Here is a 6,738-nt window from a genome sequence, read left to right as displayed (position 1 = left end):
TTTTCTCTTTCCTTTATGACTTATTGACATAATGGAATATTTAGAAGCGAGTTGCTAAATTTCCAACTCTGGAGATTTTCAGGTATTTTCTGTTACTGATTTCTAATTTAATTCTATTGTGATCAAAGAACAGTACAATTTAACTTTTTACATTTATTGAACTTATTTTACTGCCCAGAATATGGTCTGTGTTGGTCGGTGTTTCACACTAACTTGAAAAGAATGTATATTCCGCTGTTGTTGGGTGGAGTGTTATAAAAATGTCAACTAAGGAAAGGCTGTTGACAGTGCTGATAAAATCTATATCCTTACTGATCTTCTACTTGTTCCAATAATTACTATAGAAGAATAGAGAAATAGGTTTGTCCATTCTATCAGTTTTTGTTTCATATGTTTTAAAGTTCTTTTATGTGTATACTTTCATGTCCTGTTAGTGAATTAATCCCTTTATTATTACAAAATGAGCCCATTTATCCCTGGTGATTCTCCTTATTCTAATGTCTTCCATTGATACTAATATAGGCCCTCCAGTTGTCTTTAGCCTTGTGTTTGCCTAGTATTTTTGCTTCATTTTACTTTTATATTTATAATGGTGAGTCTATAGTAGAAATTTTTCATAGTCAGATCATAAATATATGCCATGAAAAACTGATGACAAAATCCTGAAAATCAAACATAATGAGGGTGGTTCCAGTCCAATATGGTGATGTAGGAAGACCCTGAACTCACATCCTTCAAGGAACACACCAAATTAAACCTATTTATAGAACAGTTCCTCCTGGAGAAGAACTGAGGGTCAACTGAACAGCTTCTGCACAACAAAAGAGAACAGCAGTAGGGAACAGCAAGAGAGATAGAGACATGGTAACAAAGGGAAACCTCACCCCTGATGTTGCAAACTGCAGTGGAAGGGATGATGCTGAGGGGCCGAGAACTGATTCCTCTGTCCTTGGGCACAGGAAGAAAAAAACAAAACAAAACAAACAAAAACAACAACAAAAACCTGGCAGTGTAAAAGAGCAACCAGCATATAAAAGAGACAGTTCTAGAACTCTGCCAACCCATGGAGGAGCTGGGGGAATGCTTTCCAAGTCATAGGGACTGAAGAATGACAGGTTTACATTCCCTCTCCACCTTAAAAGCACAGATGAGAGCAGAGTCTGGTTGCCATAACTGACTCGCCACTTCAGTAAGCCCTGGGACCACAAGCACACACCAGCCCCAGTTGTGCTGGGACATAGAAAAAAAGCTATGGCTTAAAAGGGAAAAGGAGGGGTGCCTGGGTGGCTCCGTCAGTTGAGCGGCCGGCTCTTGATTTCAGCTCAGGTCATGATCTCAGGGTCCTGGACTGGAGCCCCATGTGGAGTCCGTGCTCAGTGGGGAGTCTGCTTGAGATTCTCTCTCTCTCTCTCCCTGTGCCCTTCCCTCCCCCCCACACTAGCACTTGCTCTCTGTCTCTCTCTAAAATAAAAATAAAAATAAAGTAAAAGGGCAAAGGAACTGCAGGAACACTCCCTGGATCAGAGGGACTGGCTCAACACCTCAGCAAACCCTGGAACTGCAAGCCCACACTAGCCCCAGTTGCACCTGGGCATGGGAGGAAAAATTAAATTAAAAAAATGCTTTTTTATATTTGTTTTTGCCTTTTCTTTCTATTCTATTTTTTCCCCTCGTTTTCCCTTTTTTTCTTTAAAAAGATAAAGTTTAAAATTGCATCTAGCATATAAAAGAGCCAGCACTCGAACTCCACCAGATGACTAGGGGAGCTGCTGGAATCACTCTCTGGGTGGGAGGGTCTGGTGGATATAGTTTACGCTCCCCCTTGAAAGCATGGACCAGTGCATGGTCCAGGTACCTTAGCTGACCTGCCGCCTCAGTGAGCCCTAGACCCGTAGCCCACATAAGCACCAGCCATCCCACCAAGGCAGCCCAAGGACAGTGCACACCAGGACACACCTGGTTAGCGTTCACTACAGCTCCACCCTTCACACCAAGGTGACACAGGTGCAAAGCACCCTAGACCACAAGAGGCCCACACGACTTTGTCTTCAAACAGCTTATTAGGGCACCCCAGGTGCAAAGTGCTCCAGAAGCTTTCAGTTGATGTCTGCCTCAGACCCAGCTGTCTGACAGGGTGCCCCCTGCACAGAGCATCCTAGAAACCCTGGCCAGTAGCTTGCATTGGTTTCAGCCACCCCACAGGACACCGCCTGTACCAGACAGGGTGCAAAGCACCCCAGAACACACCTGCCTGTACCAGACGCAGTTCCAGTTGCCTGGCCGGAGGACCCTCCACACTGAGAACATTGGTGCACCTGGCTTACACCCAGTTCAGCTTTGGCTGTCCTGTGAAGGCACCCCCAATGCAGACCATCCCAGGATGTCCTGGCCTGTACCCCATCTCAACTCTAGCTATCTCTTTACAGATAGTCCTGGAACACCCATTTATATCACTTCAGCTTCACTATCCTGCCAAGGTATCCTCTGTATACAGAGACCCAACCACCGTGCCCCGCCCCCCACCACGTGCCTCCACTTCAGTTCAGCTGTCCTGCCAGGGCATCCTCTGTGCAGTGAGCTCAGGGACCTGCTGGCCTAACATAATCACCTAGGCTTCAGCTCCCCTCCAGCTTTGGGCACACCTTACTCAGAGCATCCCAGGGCACCCCAGCTTATACCCACATCAGCTTCAGCTGTCCTGTCAGGGTGCCATCAACACAAAGAATCTTGGGTTGTGGACCATGCACTGGTCCATGCTTTCAAGACACTTTGGCTTGTGTCTACTTCAGCTTCAGCTGCCCTGCCGGAACTAAAGACACATACAAACTGAAAGTGAAGGGATGGAAAAACAGTTACCATGCAAATGGATGTTGCGGGGGGGAGCCAGAGTAGCAATATTTATATCACAGAGAATAGATTTTAAAACAAAGACTGTAACAAGAGACAAAGAAGGATATTATATAATGATAAAGGGATCAAACCAACAAGAGGATCTAACAATTGTAAATATCTACACATCCAACACAGGAACACTTAAACATAAAGCAAATATTAACAAAGAGAAAAATTGACAGTAATGCAATAACAGTAAGGGATTTTAACACCCCACTTACATCAGTGGATAGATCATCCAGGCAGAAAATCCATAAGAAACTGTCTTGTAATGACACATTAGACCAAGTAGACACAACATACACAGAACATTCCATCCAAAAACAACAGAATACACATTCTTTTCAAATGCACATGGAACATTCTCCAGAATAGATCACATGTTAGGCCACCAAACAAGCCTCAATAAATTTAAGAAGATTGGATTCATACCATGCATTTTTTCTGACCACAAAGGTATGAAACTAGAACTAAATCACAAGAAAAAACACAAAGATGTGAAGGCTAAACAACACGATACTGAACAACCAGTGGGTCAATGAAGCAATCAAAGAATAAATAAAAAAGTACATGGAAACAAATGAAAATGAAAACACGATGGTTCAAAATCTTTGGGACCCAGCAAAATGAGTTCGAAGAATATATAGCAATACAGGCCTACCTCAAGAAAAAAGAAAAAAAAAAAAAAAAAACCAAGAAAAGGCTCAATCTAACCTTACACCTAAAGGAACTAGAAAAAGCGAAACAAAACCCAAGGTGAATAGAAGGAAGGAAATAATAAAGATCAGAGCAGAAATAAATGACAGACAAATACACACACACACAATGAAACCCAAGAGATGGTTCTTTGAAAAAATAACCAAAATTCATAAACTCTTAGCCAGACTCATCAAGGAAAAAAAGAGAAAGGACCCAAATAAATAAAATCAGAAACAAGACAGAAGTAATAACTGACATCACAGAAATACAAAGGATTATAAGAGAATGCCATGAAAAATTATATATATGTCAACAAATTGGACAACCTAGAAAATGGATAAATTCCTAGAAACACATAGTGTTCCAAAACTGAATCAGGAAGAAATAAATATCCAAACAGGCCAATTACTGTTAACAAAAGTTAATCAGTAATCAACTACCAAAAAATAAAAGTCAAGGACCGGAATGATGCACAGGTAAATTCTACCAAACATTTAAAGAAGAGTTAAAACCTATTTCCTTCATACTATTCCAAAAAATAGAGGAGGAAGGAAAGCTTCCAAATACATTCTATAAGGCCAACATTACCCTGATACCAAAAGCAGACAAAGACACCACAAAAAAGAAAACATGGGTACAAAGATCCTCAACAAAGGAGCACCTGGGTGGCTCAATCAGTTAAGCGTCTGCCTTCAACCCTGGTCATGATCCTAGGGTCCTGAGACTGAGTTCCACATCGGGCTCCCTGCTCAGCAGGGAGTTTGCTTCTCCCTCTTCCTCTGCCCTCCCCCACTCATGCTCGCTCGCTCTCTCAAATAAATGAAATATTTAAAAAAAAGATCCTTAACAAAATCACAAACCATATTCAACAATACATTAAAAGCATCATTCACCCAACCAAGTGGGATTCATTTTGAGGAAGCAAGAATGGTTCAATATTCGCAAATCAATGTGATACACCACATCAACAAAACAAAGGATAAAAATCATATGATCATCTCAATAGATGCAGAAAAAAACATTTGATAAAATTCAATATAATTTCATGATAAAAAAAAGCCTCTCAACAAACTGGGTTTAGAGGAAATATACCTAAACATAAAAAAGGCCATTTTTTAAAAAATCCACAGCTAACATCTTACTCAATGGAGAAAAACTGACAGCTTTTCTTCTAAGATCAAAAACAAGACAAGGATGTCCACTCTTGCCACTTTTACTCAACATAGTACTGGAAGTCCTAGCCACAGCAATCAGACAAGAAATAAGAAGCATCCATATTTGCAAAGAAGTTAAACCATCACTATTTACAGATGATGATACTATACATAGAACACCCTAAAGACTTCACCAAAAAAAAAAAAATGCTATAAGTAATAAAGGAACTCAGTAAATTTGCAGGATACAAAATTAATACCCAGAAATTAGCAGCATTTCTATACACTAATAATGAAGTAGCATAAAGAGAAATTAAGAAAATAATTCCATTTACAATTGCACCAAAAAGAATAAAATATCTAGGATATTATTTACCTAACAAAAGAGGTAAAAGACCTACACACTGAGAACTATAAAACATTGATGAAATAAATTGAAGATGACACAAACCAATGCTCTTGGGTTAAAAGAATTAATATTGTTAAAATGTCCACATTACCCAAAGCAACCTACAGATTGAATGCAATACCTATCAAAATACCAACACCATTTTTCACAAAACTAGAACAAAAATTACTCAAATCTGCATGGAATCACAAAAGACCCTGAATAGCCAAAGTAATCTTGAGAAAGAGCAGGGGGGTAGGGAAAAATGGGTGAAGGGGAGTGGGAAATGGAGGCTTCCAGTTATGGAATGAATAAGTTACAGGAATAAAAGGCACTCCATAAGAAATATAGTCAATGATATTGTAACAGCATTGTGTGGGTGACAGATGCTAGCTACACTTGTGGTGAGCATAACATAATGTTTAAATTTGTCAAATCACTATGTTGTAAACCTGACATTAATGTTCATTGTGTGTCAACTACATTCAAATAAAAATTATTTTTAAAAAAGTATTGATGCTTACAAATGTGAAAAACTATGGTCTCATATTTTCCTTTATTATAAAATTATATAAATGGCAAAAAAAGAATGAATTCAGATATTGAAAAAAGGAGTAAAGGAAGGTGAGCATTGTTTCAATTAAATACAGAACTAAGATTAAAGAACTGTGAGACTTAACAGTTACAAAATAGAATATTTGTGTTGAAACCATCGCCAATATAAACAACTAAACTAAAAAACTACACCCTTTTACTTTTAACCTATCTATGTGTTTACATTTAAAGTGGGTTTATTTTAGAAAGCATATAAATGGGTCTTTCTTTTTACCCAGTCTGACAATCTATGCCTTTAAATTGCAGTGTTTAGCTATTTACATTTAATGTAATTATCAATGTTTAATGTAATTGATTTCTATGTATTTGATTTCTATTTGTCCCATCTATTTTGTTCCTTTTATCTTTTCCTGCCTTCTTTTGGATTAATTAAGTATTTAGGATTACACTTTTTTTTTAATTATTAGGAATACTTTTTTTTTTAAAGATTTTATTTATTTATTTGAGAGAGAGAGAATGAGAGACAGAGAGCACAAGAGGGACGAGGGTCAGAGGGAGAAGCAGACTCCCTGCTGAGCAGGGAGCCAGATGCGGGACTCGATCCTGGGACTCCAGGATCATGACCTGAGCCGAAGGCAGTCGCTTAACCAACTGAGCCACCCAGGCGCCCCAGGATTACATTTTCTCTCCAATTTGTCTTATCAGAAATCTCTGTTTACTTTTTAAAGGCTGCTCTAGAGTTATATATTTTTAGTTTACTACTGATTTTCTTCAAATGATATTATAGCAATTCATATACAATGGAAGACTTTTATAATAACATCTCTATTTTCCTCCTCTCATTCTTTGTGCTACTGTTATTTAGACTTTACTTTCATATATGTTATAAACCCAACAAATTTTTAATAGTTTTACTATAAATAATAAGTTATCTCTAACTTTTTAAAGAAATTAAACCAGGAGGGGAAAAAAAGTTTTTTCTATTTATCATTTCTAGCATCTTTTTTTTTTAATTTTTAAAATTTTATTTATTTTTTTAAGTAGGCTCCA

This window comes from Eumetopias jubatus, unplaced genomic scaffold, assembly GCF_037043125.1.
Source record: "Eumetopias jubatus isolate StellerSeaLion01/CBP00866 unplaced genomic scaffold, mEumJub1_p1.0 scaffold_2, whole genome shotgun sequence".
Lineage (NCBI taxonomy): Eukaryota > Metazoa > Chordata > Mammalia > Carnivora > Otariidae > Eumetopias > Eumetopias jubatus.
Note: the sequence above shows the minus strand (reverse complement) of the source record.